Source organism: Castanea sativa, chromosome 6, assembly GCF_040712315.1.
Source record: "Castanea sativa cultivar Marrone di Chiusa Pesio chromosome 6, ASM4071231v1".
In the NCBI taxonomy this organism is placed as follows: Eukaryota; Viridiplantae; Streptophyta; class Magnoliopsida; order Fagales; family Fagaceae; genus Castanea; species Castanea sativa.
The window spans coordinates 32,279,924-32,296,181 of NC_134018.1; the positions used below are offsets into that span (position 1 = coordinate 32,279,924).

Consider the following 16,258-nt stretch of genomic DNA (forward strand, 5'->3'; position numbering starts at 1 on the left):
GTCCCCCTACACCTTCTCCGCCATCGATATCGCCGTCGCCATTGGCGTCTCCGTCCTCGGCACTGCCTGGTCTCTCTCAATTCTCTACTCTCTAATATCTTTCCTACCATTATCTTTCATTTTCATGAAAATTTGTGAAAATCCTAATGTTGTAATTATGCGGTTGTTGATAGGGGTATTTACATAACCAAAAGCAGTTTAATTGGCACTGCGATCAAAGCTCCCCGTATTACTTCCAAAAATCTTATTAGGTATTCTATCATTTCTTCATATTTTAGTCGAAACAAAATCAGTCTCATTTGTTGATATAAATTTTCAATCTAATTAGCCATTGATTGATTCAACTTCACGGTTTGTTGGTTTACAAAGTGGTTTTCTGAGGTTGTAAAACTGTTACGTATCTTGAGTTTCAGTTAAATTTGAATTGAACTTGATAATAAACTCACACTTGCTTCGTATTTTCTATAATTTAAATGCAATAAGCCCTATGATCAATTCAGTAAGCTTTTTCGTTCTCGTTTTATATAATTATTAAGAGATCCTTCCCTTCCCTATGTTACATCGCTCTGTCATAGAGAAGAGGTGCTGGCTCAGTAGGTTTTAGTATATAATAGTAATATAATACATATCTATGCAGTTGATAAACTATGCACAAGTCATTGAAGAAGTTGTGATTATCACATAGAAAATATGATATGATTTTCCTCAAGTCTTTTAAAGTTCAGGATACAATATGACATGAATACTTTAATTAATTTATATATAAATCAATATTATTAAGTGCTTATTATGTAAATTTTATTTTTAATAGATAACTAAGAAATGTTAGGAAGGCTAATGGCCTGTTTGGATGGAGGGGGAAGGAGGGGGTGTAAAGTAGAGTTGACTAAAAATAAGTTACTTTTTTTGCTACTCTACTCCCCTTCCTCTCCTTCCATCCAAACGGACCATAATGTGCGTGTGTGTTGGAGAGAGAGAGGGAGAGAAAAATAAAATTAAAGAAGTATGCCACTGTATCCATGTGTATCCGGATTGGATACACATGTGCATTGCATTTGTGTATTATGCAGAACATGAACTCACTCCTTAGCCTAGTATTCAGTGGTTTGGTGACGTAGGACAAATTGTGGAAACCTACCTAGCGTGCTTGTGGTGGGTTTAGAGTTATGAAAAATTGTGGACTTGGGATTCATGGTTTAAGAAGAAGGGGTTAGGGCGATAAGATGGGGAAAAAAGGACAATATACTATTTCTTGAAACAAACAAGTTGTCAGAAAATAATGATTACAGTTTTGTTTAGGAATCAAAGGTTGCTTTGATGATTATTTGATAGAAATAGTATGTGGGGTCTTAGAGTTCTAATAGGTAACAGGAAGGCTTGATTGGAAGTTTTAACAAAGAGGGAAAACAGAGAAATTAATGGTTTCAGGTGTTGTTTGAGCTAGATATCATTGTTGTATTTAGGGGAATCATATTTTGTGGAGATAGGTGTTTGTTTCACTAAATTCCTTATTCTATGAATTTACTTTCCCAATTCAGCATCCTCATTAATAGGATTAACTTAAAAATCAACAAAACCTCATGGGAAACAGGAGGAAATGTTAAAGATGATATAGAAGATCAATTAAGAAAGAGGAACATTAAGTGTTTAACTACTATTTGAGAAATATTAACAATCTATCACCTTTTTTTAATTTGAGTTTGTGAAACTTGAGTAAGACATGAAACTCGAGTTTCAAAAACTCAAGTTTTATATTAAAAAAAAATGCTGCTTACATGGATTATTTTGATATAAAAAAATGTCACGCGGAACTTCAAAGGAGGGTTCCTGTAATATGAAACTCAAGCTCTTGAAGCTTGAGTTCTTCAAAATTTGACACATGTTTTTAGGGTCTGGTTAATATGTGCCCTAAAAGCACACATTAAACCATCCATTTTTTGAAACATTTTATGGGAAAATACATGATTGCTCCAAGATAAATATGTTTTGTCTTTTATGATGCTTTAACTATTGACTAGAAGTCTAGAACAAGTGAACAAAAACACTTTTATTGACAAATAATTAATTCACCAAAGGTACGCCACCTTTGCTTATGGAAATCTAACTGCTCCTACACTACTGAGACAAGTAGGTAGACTTTTACACTTACACGGCAAAGTTGAGAAAGTATCCCATGGGACACTCTCTTCATGTCAGCACCTTGTTTGGTGAGACTACCCACTAAAAATTGGACATGTGTAACAAAATAAAAATACCATAATACCCTTAAATTTTTCAATAACCCACCCATTTTTCCCACTTTTTTGTCACTGCCACTGAAAATCTGAAACACCAAACACTTATTCAGAAACACCACTCTCTCAAAAATAAGAAATACACTATCACTTCTAGCCGCTGACGGAAAATCACATCTACTGTTGCCAGCAATCTCGCTCCACCCAGAAAAGTTTTGACTACTACTCCATCCTGACGGCAACACCGCAAAACACCGGAGTAGAGGTTTTTGCAATTGAACAATGGTGGACCAACTGTTTCAACCACCCACCTCACCTCTATTTCAAAATCCACCCAAAAAAAAATGTGATTAGATATGGTGAGGATATTTTGAAGTCACATTTTTTGTTTTTTTGTTATTGCGTTGTATCATTTCTTTGCCAAAGTTCATCCATTTCTTTTATTTGTAGCACTATTTTTTTTTTTTTCAGTTCGTCAAATGACCTCCTAAAAGGAACCCAGTTCCTTCATTTCTAATTAGGGCCTTATTGAACCAATAGTAAGTTTGTTAAGTGGCTATTCCATTTTTTATTCATTTTGAAAATTTTCATAGGTTGTTTTTTAATTTCTATATTGTTGCTATGCAGAATCTTTGTTTTTAATTGAAGGATTTGATTCTTGATCAACAAGTATGAATTACTAATTTTTAACAATTCATTCTCATTTGTAATATAAGTTTTGATGAAATATTACATATAAAAAAAATGGGTATTTGAGGAAATACAGTAAATACTATTATTTGAGTTAGGTGGAAATTATAATATTTTGATTATGGGTATGATGCCCAGTTGAGTGTGTTGTGTGTTTATTGTCTATGATTTCAACAGAGTATATGAGCATTAGTATATGTGTGTTTACTATCTCTGTGTGTTTATGGCTGAGATACAAGAGCATTAGTATATGATTTTTTTTTTCTTTTAATTTTTTAAAAGCTCCCCCTTGTCTTTTCTAATTGTTTCTATGCAATACTTTTTTTTTTTTCTTGTTTGCGTTAGACTAATGCAATGGAGTTTCAAAGAAATGTTATTGATGTGGCTGAGAACAATGGAAAAAAAAAATGAGAATGTCATTGATGTGGATAGAGGCAATGATGAAGGAGAAAATATTGAGAATGTAACTTTTGTTGAAAGTGGTGAAATCAAAATAGGAATGCGAGTTCTGAAGAAGAAGCATATAACATGTATAATGAATACACTTCAAAGAAGGGGTTTAGCATTCGAAAAGCAGCTAGACGAACAGTAAATGGTGTTGTTAGGCAAGGAGAATTTGTGTGTTCTAAACAAAGTTTTAAAGAATTTGAAGACCATTTAGATGTGAAAAAATACAATCATTTAGAGATAAGGACAGGTTGTTGTGCTAGGATTCGGTTTAATGTGAAGAATGATATTAGGATTGCGTCACATTTCAATGATATACATACTCATGAATTTGCAAATCCTGAAGAAAGGTGTAACTTGCGATCAGGTAGAAAGGTGCATAATAGACATGGGAATATTCTTAGCAATATAGTTGGTGCGGGTATAAAAGCTACAAAATCATACTCCTTTTTAGCAAAGGAAGTTGGTGGTGCAAATAATCTTGGGTTCTTAAGGCGAGATTGTCACAACTTCTTGCGGACTGTAAGAAAAGAAATAATTGAAGCTGGAGATGGGCAAGGTATCATTAATCATTTCAAAAAAAAGGCAAAGTGAAGATCCAATGTTCTTCTATTCAATGTAAGTAGATCAAGATAATAGAATGACAAATTTCTTTTGGAGAGATGGTAGGTCAGAATTAGATTACGACTCTTTTGGAGATATTGTTATTTTTTATACTACTTATCGAACCAATAAGTATAACTTAATTTGTGCACCATTTGTGAGTATTAGCCATCATTGGAACAATATTTTATTTGGTTGTGAATTTTTAGTAAATGAGACTATTGAGTTATTTATTTGGTTGTTTGAGGCTTTTTTGGTTGCAATAGGAGGTAAACAACCAATATCCATATTTACAAATCAAGACCAAGCAATGGCAAATGCAATTAAGGAGGTTTTCCCTAAGTCCCGACATCGATTTTGTTTATGGCATATTAGTCAAAATGCCAAAAAAAAAAACTTGTTGGACTTTATAGCAATCATGATTTCCATGAAAGTTTCAATAAATGCTTATATGGAGATATGAATGTAATGGAGTTTGAGGCAACTTCGAGAAAAATGGTGTCCAAGTTTTGATGTTGACTTCTTTTTAGCAAAGATGAAGTCCACCCAACGAAGTGAGAGCACAAATAGTGTTTTTCATAAATCATGAAAACTTCCTCGCCGCTTATTCAAGTTATTGAATTTTATGAGGAAAAAGTAGCACAAATGCGTCAAGAAGAAACAAATGAAGATTTCCGTTGCAAGAATGGTGTACCTGCAAAAGTTAACAGTTATGGAGGTATGTTGAAGCATGCTGCTAATGTTTATAGTCTTGTTTTGTTTAAAATGTTTAAAGATGAGTTCTCTTTAGGTACATGATTGAGTTGTGTTGAAACTAACAATCATGATGATGAATTTACTTTTTCACTAGTTGGTGGTGATAGTAACAGGGTGCATATTGTGCATTTTAACCGATCTAATTTGACTATTTGTTGTGATTGCAAGTTATTTGAGACTTTGGGCTTGTTATGTTCCTATGCTTTAAGAGTGTTTCTTGTGAATAATGTGAACATGATACCGGACAAATATATATCAAGTAGATGGAGAAGAGATGCAAAGAAGAGGTTGACTTGTGCTAATTCATATCAATTAAAAGAGAAATCTACTCATGCATTGCAAATGAGCAAGTTAAGTCATATGGGGTATAATCTTTTTGATAAAGTTGCTTCCTATAATGAGGTGACCAAATTTGTCAAAAAGAAGTCGAGTGAAGTGACATGGGAGGCTGAACAGATGATTATGGCTATGAATAAGGTAGAAAATGTTGGTAAAAAAAGTCATCAAGAAGATCTTACAAATAATGATGATTTACAAATTTGCTTAGTTGGTGATAAACCAATTCTTGATCCACCACATGTGAGAGCGAAGGGGGTAACCAACAAAAGAATAAAAGGTCTGTTGGAAAAGGGAAAGAAAATAAAAATTAAAAGTGCAACCACTTCTCAAGTTCCACAAGCTAGTTCTATGATGCATGGTAATTTCAGTTCTATTAATTCAAATATTGTTCTCCTCAGTTTTATCAATTAATTTTAATTTTGTTTCTATTCCTCTTTGTCTAGGAGAATCTACAGCTTTGTTTTTTCCACCTGAGATATGTTGTGATTACCCTATGGTTAGCTCTACAAGAATGTTTCAAGAAAGTTTCTTTTTGCCACAATTGAATCAAATACTTTCTATAACTGAAGTTCATCATATTCTTTTATTTTATTTTTTTTTAATTATGATATTTTTTATGTAGAGCTCTAACACATCAAAGGATCACACAAGACTTTGAAGAATCTTGGATAGCTTTTATGACAACTTTTTGTGAAGCATGTTGGATAGTTTTTTTCAAGACAAACAACTTTTTGGATGGCTTTATGCACAGATTGTAGCCGCTTTTTGGATGGCTTTATGCACAGCTTAGCCACTTTTTGGATAGCTTCACGCACAGCTTCTAGCCGTTTTTTGGATAACTTTATGCGCAATTTTTAACCACTTTATTTAGATAGCATTATGCACAATTTGTAATAGCTTTTTGGATAATATTTGTAGTTGGCTTATGAAACTATTCCAACTTATAGTTGCTAACAATACACTTATCATATATGTGAGAATGAATATTTCTTTCACTACAACTTTTTGGATGGCTTTATGCACAGATTGTAGCCGCTTTTTGGATGGCTTTATGCACAGCTTAGCCACTTTTTGGATAGCTTTACGCACAGCTTCTAGCCGTTTTTTGGATAACTTTATGCACAACTTTTAACCACTTTATTTAGATAGCATTATGCACAATTTGTAATAGCTTTTTGGATAATATTTGTAGTTGGCTTATGAAACTATTCCAACTTATAGTTGCTAACAATACACTTATCATATATGTGAGAATGAATATTTCTTTCACTACAGTCTTTGTAGTTTTATTTGCCACTTTCTTTTCCTTCATGTGTAATTTGATTGTAGCAGTTTTTCAAATAGTATTTGACTATTTGTAATGGACTTGTAACTATTCAAACAGCTTAAAGGTTTAGCAATTAAAGTTCACAAGTTCTGGTTATAACAAATCATTCTCAAAAATTTATTTAGCATTCCCTTGAATACTGATACTTATTGGCTGCCAAAACAGGATATATGAACAAAAGAATTTTAGTTATAACTACATTCTAGCTTTAAGATCATTTTTCAATTCATGTTTTTATCTTCACTGTCATTTTCAACGTTTTAATATGGTCAAATTTACATCCTTACAATATATTAGTGTCAATTGTATTCATATGCCTCTTTAAAATATAAAGAGGTGAAAATTGCTAAAGACAGAGGCCACAATTCATTGGACATTATAGAAATCCAGTATAAGAAGTTAGAACATTTAAAGTATAGACATCTTAAGTGATATTGCCCAAAAGCTGTTAAGTTTATTCATTACAAAATCCATTCAGCAGGATGTATTACATATGAGAAGCCATTTCACAAGTTTATTCATGAATAACCATTCTATTCTATAATAACAAATCATTTACTAACTCAAATAAAGAAAAAAAAAATCATTTACAAAAGATTTTCTCTAACAAATCTAAAAGGGAAAAATTTTGCCAACAATTTCCTTCTTAATGTCTTCAAGCGATGTTAAACAAATAGACTTTAAACAATGATAGCTTCTGAGCAACTAGAGCTTTAGCCTTGGTCCATAAAATTGTAGTTTTGCCAATAGTGTTGTCACAACATACAGGTCCATGTTTGAAGCTAGATGCCGATCTTGCAAGTATCCTACACAATAGTAGACAACATCAAAAGTTTAGCAACCAAAATAGAGAAATTTTCAGAATCCAAAAATTCAAAACTTTAAAGGTTGGGAAAAGAAAAGACTTTAGTGAGGTCAGTTTAGAGCAAAAATAAATTATGCTAAACTTCAACCATGATTCCAAGATTAAGTTCTTTCTATTAAGCTTAAGAGAGTACACAATGGTTCAACCCAAAATTGAAGGAAGAAATTAAAGGTGATATTTATGTCTATAGTTTAGGATTAAAGGGTGATATATATGTATATAACCAATCAGTTTGAAGGTGGCAATTCAGAGGCACCAAACGCAAGCAATGGAAAACCAAATCCAAATCCTCCACGTCCAAATCTAAAAGCCCCTCTGAGATCTGCTACCCCAAGTCAAAGACCAACAATTTCATCAATTCAATCAACAAAAAACACCAAAGTAATTACACCAATTGTAAACCATCAACTAGCACCAATATTAGTAGTAACTAGCTGCGAACCTGCACGTTGCGCGTGATAATTATTTTTATGGTGGTTTTATTAAAAAAAAATTTATACAATTTAAACTAATTTAATAAAGGATAATGTATTTTGTAATTATATTTTTATTTATTATAAGAATAATCATAAATGTAATATAGGAACAATCATAAATTATAAATTTAATAATTTTTGTTGTACTAAAATGAAAAAAAAAAATACAATTTTTCTCAGAAATTCAAAAGGCAAGTTTACTAAAATATTTATTTCTTAATAAAAGTTATTTATAACATTTTGTGAATCATTAAAAAAAATATAAAATTTGAAAATTATTCTTTTAGTTTTGAACAAACTTTCTCAAACTTATTTTTTCTGCCTACGATCCAAAACACTGAAAAAAGTAACTAAAAAAATTAATGAAACTTAACTATGATTAATTGGACCAATTAGGAAAAAAATTTGTTGTTTATAATCTACTAAGGTTATTTTCTTTGCAGAAATTGTAATTTTGCCCACCCAAAACATATTATCAAATAAATAATTATTAGTAAAATCTAAGAATTAAATTTCTATATATGCATTGTTATAATAATAATAATAATAATAATAATTAAAGTAAAATTGCGAAAGATAAAATTTTTTTCTCATCCAATAATTTTTGTTTAGCCAACCTTTGCTTTTCTCTAAATAAATGGCATTATAGAGTACTTCTAATACAATTATTAAGAGTACTTTGTCCACCACAAATAAACAAAAATAATTAAAGTCTCATAATTTAACATCTAAATTGAGCACTATAAAAATCATGCTATCAAATTACAATAACTACCAAATTAAATTATTCAAATCATGCTATGTAGTAGAATAATATTATATTTTTATATGCTATATCTAATCATTTATACCGTAATAGGATAACATTTAACAATCAAAGAGAGAAAAAAAAAACACAACAATTAAATATAAAATAAAAAAACTAAATCGCATTAACCTAAAGTAGATTAAAGAATATAAAAAATTATCAACCTAAAGCGAAGATGCAAGAAAAATAAAAAATAAAAATCCTCCCAAAAATTGTGTGTGTGTGTGTGTGTGTGTGTGTGTGAGAGAGAGAGAGAGAGAGAGAGAGAGAGAGAGAGAGAGAGAGAGAACTTTTTTTTGTAAGGAAAAACTATGCATAGAATGAAAGAGATAATGACAAATTTATAGTAAGAGAGTGCGAATAAGAAGAGACAAAAATAGAGGAAGATGAAGGGAAAGATGAAGAATGATACTAATGTAGAGGGTAGTGGGGAGATGAGAAGGTGAGGGAAAAAGAAAGGTTGGAGAAGAAGTTGAGAGATGAAAAGGTAAGGGAGGGAGAAAGGTTGGAGAGAGAGAGAGAGCCTAGCACTGCAGCACCTCTATCATGGCTAATGTTGTAAATGAATTATAAAACAACTCAGATTAAGATCAAGAAAAAACTTACTTATATTCATTTATTTAGTAAACAAGCTAAGTTTAAGTTCGAGTTTATGCTTGACTATGAACGAAACAAACTCAAACGTAATAATATGTTTGTGAACAAGTTCATGAGTATAAAAGTTGACTTGAGTGTGTGTGTATATGTGTATATATATATATATATATATATATATATATATATATATATATATATATATATATATATTAATATTAGAGTCTTATATATATTAATATTAGAATCTTATATATTAAATATAGATATGTAAAAAAATATAGTTAAACATAAATGAGATCAGATTGTATAAGTGAAAAAATTATATACTTATATATTATATTACTGTTATTTATTATTTGTAATTTATTGGTAATATAAACATATATTATAAATTGTAAATTATTTTTTATGATATGATGGTAAGAAATCTCATTTTTATAAATGAAAAATCATTCTACTAATTAACTCAAATAATAAAATTGCATTTAGAATTTAGCTATTTATTATTAGCATAGATTTGTGAAGTGGAAAAAAAATAGTTGTGATTTTTACTATATATAGGAGAACAATAAGTTAATCAAGTAACTTATAAACAAACTCAAACTTGTTCGACAAGAAAATGAACTAAGTTTGAATGTAAAATCTAGTTTGGTAATGAGCTCATGACTCATTTACAACACTAACCATGACATGAATTGAAACACAATTATTTGGCTTCTTAGCTATAGAGCTGAGTGAGTTGAAGGTAGCTTGAACCAAGTTATTCGCCTTGATGAGCTTTCTAGATCTCATGAACTTCTTCTAATGGAAGAGAAAAGTCTTGTGCAAATTTGAAGACAATTGCAAAAATTCAAAGGCCTTCAAGCTTCTTAAAATAAGGGATTTAATTTTTTTAGGAATGGACAATCTGCTTTTTAGTTTAGGGATAGGTGATTTGAAGGGAAAATCGGGGTTCAGGCCGTCAGTGTCCAAGTGGTTTTTCAAAGCCTTCTAGTAAACATTACACCAATCTTTTTAGTATTGAGGATATCATTACCTAAACTTGTCAAAATTCATCAGTGCCTGTCAATGAGGTGTGGTAAGGTCTGTTCTGGCGGTTGGTGGCTGGTGATTGAATAAACCTTGATACAAATTTTGATTTTTATGCTACTTTGCATTAAATTTTGTTATTTGTCAAAGGATCTAAAAACTTGTCAGTCAAACATTTTAAATTATCTTGTCATTGACAAAGGTGTGGTCACACAAGGAAACAATGTTGATTGACTAATGCAAAACTTTCACGATAAAACTGAGCTTTGCCTTATTTTTCACAATAGAAATCCAAAAGAGATCCATATTTAAGCATACATCGCGCACCGATAGTATTCCATTACCATAGGGCACCAAAGTGTCCCACATAGTAAATGGGTGCATTTGGACCTTGATCAACCCTCGATATAAAACTCTACAAAGTTAGTCACCTTCTAATCAATTTTTGTCAAAATCTAGGTTTAACAATATATCAATGGAGTTTACAGTTCTTATATCAGATCGAGGTGAATTGGTTTGTTTGCTTTCAACCTCAATGGTTCCAGCACAAATTTGGTAGAGTCTAGTACTCAAGTCACATGAAAACCATTTGAATAGTTTGGGATGTCAAAATGGGGCAGTGATCAGTTTAACAAAAATTGATTCACATTAAATCTTATCCATTAGCCCAAATACTAGGTGGATAACTATTTGTCAAACTTTCAATTATGTTCAACCATTCTGTCATTTCATTTATGGAAAAAGATGTAGATGCACCAACATCTACATATAACCAATAGTCTCTATCTACTATATTCCACAATTTTATAATGTCACTTCAATTCAAAGGAGTCAATAATCCTTAAAACTCAACTCTATTATAACACAATTGTATTGTTTTTAAAATTTGATAGGTCACAACTGTATAAAAGAAATGTATACTCATTCTCTTTAACTCAACACCATTACACAACTGTATCGAATAGAAATACCCATTCGATATGACTTTATTATTTTTACTTAGCAAAATAGGAAATGTCATTTTCACCATTATAAGGTACTCCCTTCGTCCCAATTTATTTGACATATTTGAAAAGTTAAACTTTTTAAGGGAATATCATTTATTATCTTGATTGCCTTATAAAAATGAATAAGTTTACAAAATTACCCTTAAATAAATTTATCAGCTTTTTTTTAAAAAGAGTTATTCTTGATGAGGCAACTAAAAAGGTGCCCCAATTAGATTGATTTTTTTAATATTTGTTAGTTTTCTTTTTAAATAGTTTTGAAAATAAAGTAGGGGTATAATAGGAACATTAGTAAATTAATGACTTTTATTTTTAGAAATAGAACAATATTTTCGGACATTCCAAAATAGAATAGAGGACAAACAAACTAGGACGAAGGGAGTATATTTCTCACGTTTGAACCAAAAAAATAATTTTCCCTGTCATTTTATATTCTCAAAAGAATTCTCATGATTGAAATTTACCAACTTCAATTGTGTGAGTCCCATAAAATATTTCTCAATCCATAAAATTTTTCAACACATATTTCTCTTTTTTACAAAATACCTCACTAGGAAGAAAATTTGAAAAGAAAATGTATCTAATGAATTCTCAATTTTCTTTTTTCATAGACTTGGAAAATTCTCAAAATATCAAAAACTAAAGAAATTGTTATAAACATTATAGCCATTATATCATGGCAATATAAAGTTTTCTTTTTTATAAGAAACTTTTTATTATAAGATCTCATAAAATTGCAACAAATCTTTCGAATAGTAAATTTTGTGGGGGTGTGTGTGTTTGTTTGTTTGTTTCTCAAATATATATTATTGATACCCATTTTTGCAAATTTCTATCCAGGAGCCCATGAGGAGAAAAGCCTAAGAAAGCCCTAAGAGATGGGTTAAAGTATGAGCAAAGAGATAATAATCGGGTCGTATTCTAAAAGCCCAAAGAGAAGAGAATGCATAAATAAGGTCCAAGTGATGAGCTAAAAAAGAAGAGTATTTTGAGAATGAAATGGAGCCAAATAAGTGAGGCCCAACAAAATTAAAGGAAGAGAAAATAAGATAGTAAAAGGGCCAACACCCCCGATCCAATGAAGTGAATAAATGAAGAGAAAAGAAAGTAAAATGGTCAGCAGGCCCAACCCAATGTAGTGAATAAATGAAGAAAGAGAAGGAAAAAAAAAAAAAGCAAAATGGGTTAACAAGCCCAACCCAATATATGGCCAAAAAGCCCATAATGCCCTTGTATAAGGGGATAAGGATGAATTTTGATTATACAGAAGTAAAACAAAGTGAAATCGTGCAGAGCAACAACAGCAAGAAACACATAAAGAAGAAACAAGACAAAGCCACAGCAATAAGAAACACATGAAGAAGAAACAAGACAAAATCATAGTGGCAGGAAATGCATGAAGGAGAAATAAGACAAAATCAAAGGCAGCATAAACGCATGAAGAAGAAGAAGCCAAATAACAACAAATGGAGCAGCTAGAGCCTTATCGACCTGCAACCCAGCCAATGCAAGGGAGCCAGAGCTCACAGCTAAAGAGGAACAGAAGGTGTGGTTTGGTGGAGGGGGGAAAAACTTAGATTTGGTATCCTGCCAAGACCCCTTTTGGCAAATGCTTTGCTAGGAAAGCATTCTTACCAATGGATAGGAAATTGTAGGAACCCTCTGATGCATGTTAGGGAGTGAGGACAAGAGAGATTAATGAGGGTTTGTCGTTAAGAGAAAAAGAGAAATAGTGGTATTGTGGCTGGATTGGCATTTGCCCAAAAATGGAAAGAAATTCATCGCTAAGCAAGTAGTGGGACTAAACCCACTACCAGCGGCCAGAAGATAGTAAGAGTGAACCCACCTATAATATATATGGCTAGAACATGCTAAGTGCCTACAGCAAACAAAAATGGTTAGTGGATAGCAAGGGCAAAAAAGAGAAATCGCCTAAGATTGATATTGGGTATAAAAGGAACAGTACCCATGAACATAGGAAGAACACACAAGGATCATGAGAAGAGGGACGGCAAGAACAGAAAGAGCCCAGTAACCTAGGAAGTTAGAAACAGTGAGTTGAAAGTGAAAGAAGAGAGAAAGAAGGTAAAAAAGTGAAACGTAAGAGAGAATAGGGAGTTGAGAAAGTAAAGTATACACGACAGACTTAACATGCATCACTAGGCAACCTTTTTCCTCACTCATACAAAATCATACTCTCTATCATGTCAATAAATAGGATAGTTATTCTAACCCATTCTCCAAACTACATGACTTTATGGCCTTGTAGGTAATAAGGTTAAGTAAGTTGGAGCTTGGGCTCTTTTTAGTATTATCCTGCAAAGAATACTTTTGCCTCTTGTCATTATGTTTGTTGTTATTATTATTATTTATTTCTGCTGCTAACATTCTCAGACTAACAGTTATTCTGCTATTACTATATACATATACGTATATGTCTCCTTTTGTTTGGAGTATTTGGTCTTATGCACAAACTGGTTCATAGGGAAACTACAAAAAGAGTCAGGCCCAACTTCCCTATTCTTGTAGAAAGCCTTACCCAATAGCACAAAAAAACACCCATATATATATAAGCATTTTTTTTCTTTTTTCTTTTTATAATAAAAGGCATTTCTCAATCTCATATCTCACTAAATTACAAAACCATATATTTTAATTAACTCACCAAGATCGATGTGAGTTGCCTTTGAAATTATACTTAAGACCAGTATCTTGAGAATCTTATTAATAAGAAATTATCTTTTATGTTCAGATAATAAAACATATTACTGTGTAACAATGAACTTTATCACATAACGAAACATGAGATCTCAATTCATAAAAAACTCTTAAAACACAAATTATAATTTTAGGAATGAAAAGGACTAATCTCTATTATTTGTATGACTTCAACATGGACAAACAAATCGGAAATTAATAACAACTGGATTGTTTTTACCTCAGATTAGACATAGAATATATTCAAACACATCTCAAGTAGTGCAACATGTTCAATACTGCACCACCCCCAAGATACATTAGTGTAAGCTCCATGGATCTACACTACACTACACTACATTCTATATAGCAAAAGCTCCACTAAAGAAACGCCCTTCACAAAATAACAATTACAAATTGTCCTTTCTATTTTTAATACGTGTGTTCAGTGTTTTACTATCTTGGTAATTCTCATATATCCCTTTCTTTTTGTTCATCTAAAGAGACATTCTATATAATCTTTTCAAGAATGGCAAAGCCTTTCTATATAGAATTATCATTTAGTATTAGAGCATTCTTATCAAACCTTTCAAATACTAAAAATCTTATTTTTTTAGCATTTTTAACCCAAAAGCTTGCTCCATCAAACCTCTCAAATTGTATAATTTTTGCAATTGGTGAACAGTGTCATCTCATATTTAAGACCGCACTGTTCGCCAATGGTAAAACTTTAATTATTTTTTTATTCAGTGGAGCCCACTATCTTTTCTTCTTTGTCTTCACCATTTCTTCTCATTCTGTTTCTTCCTATTTCACCATTTCTCTGCTCTCTCTTCTCTGATCTCTTTTCTCTCTCCGTGGTTCATGGTATGTCGTGCTCGTCGCCGATTTCTGCTCGTCGCCGATCTCTGCACTTCGCCGGTCTCTGCTCATCGCCGGTCTCTCTACTCTCAGTCACTCGAACTCTCTGCTCTCAGTCACTCGATCTCAACTCTTTGCCCGCAACGTCGCCAGGTCGCCAGTGCCTCTGATTCGCCCTCCCACTCGCCCTCACCGGTTCAGATCTATTTTTATGATTTCTCCCTCATGTTCCGATTTGCAGGTTGTGGGTTCCGATTCGCCCTCACCGGTGGAGGTTTTTTTTTTTTTCTGATGTGGTTGATGGTGGTGAGTGGATGTGGTGGTTGTGACTTGCAAGTTGTGGGTTCCGATTCACCCTCACCGGTGGAGGGTTTTTTTTTTTTTTTTTTTTTCTGCTGTGGTTGGTGGTGGTGAGTGGATGTGGTGGTTGTTGGTGGATGTGGATGTGGATGTGGAGGTTTCTTTCTGCTGTGATTTTCTTTTTCTTTTTTTGTTTGTGGTGGTTGTGGTGGATTTTTGGTGAGTGGTTGGTAGTGTGGTGTCGGCGGTGCTATGAGAAAGAGAGAGACAAAGGTGAGAGAGGAAAAATAAAAATTATTAAAAAAATAATAAAGAAACAATATTTAAATGAAATTATAAAAAAATAATAGAATTTTTTGATATAGATTGTATTGTAAAGTAGTGTGTTATATGTTATAAATATAGGTTTTGAGAGGGTAAATGCTAAATTTTTTAAAATGCTTGATAAGAATGCTCTTAGGTGTGCCAAATGCTAAATTTTTAGCATTTGCTACATCAAACACTTAAAAGCCATACCTCATTAGAGCACTCTCATCAAGCATGTTAAATGTGTCAAATGTCAAATATTTGACATTTGGCACACCAAAACACCAAAAACAGAGCATCATGAGGTGTGTTAAATGTTCCAAATCTTTGAAACATGCTGCAATGAGCTTCTATGTTTGAGACAGTACGGACATATATGCTAAAAATTTTTATTATTATTTAACTTCATCTCTCTCTCCTCCATACTCTCTTTCTCTCTTCTCTGTCTTCTTTATCTCTCTGGCCTGTGTTCTTTTTGTCTCTCTCAACGCACCTCCATAGCAACAACAATCAAAGACCCACCTTCAACAACACCTCCGCCAATCACCACCAATTACAACAAATAAAATCACCGGCTAAATCCACCAAGCACCATCTTTAACCAGAAAATCTACCAAACCCAATCACAGGCGAAACCCACTGATCACAACATACCCAATCACCAGCCAAACCCATCGATCTCAGCAAACCCAATCACCGGAAAACCTCACCAATCACATTAAACAAAATCAGCAGCCAAACCCACAAAGCCGAACCCATCACCGGCCAAACCCATAAAGCCAAACCCATCACCTCTTTCTTCTCTTAATGAGATCGACCCTTGCCTCTTTCTTCAGATGTGTTTTAAGTTTTTTTTTTCCTCCCATGGTGGTCATCGGAGAGTTTTATACATATTGTGATTTGTGATTGGTTGTTG

At 32.4% G+C, this 16,258-nt stretch overlaps 1 pseudogene; it reads left to right on the plus strand.

Moving 5' to 3' along the window:
• The first annotated feature begins 2,294 nt into the window (after nt 1-2,294).
• Nucleotides 2,295-6,310, plus strand: LOC142639073 (protein FAR1-RELATED SEQUENCE 5-like; annotated as a pseudogene).
• Nucleotides 6,311-16,258: the final 9,948 nt, after the last annotated feature.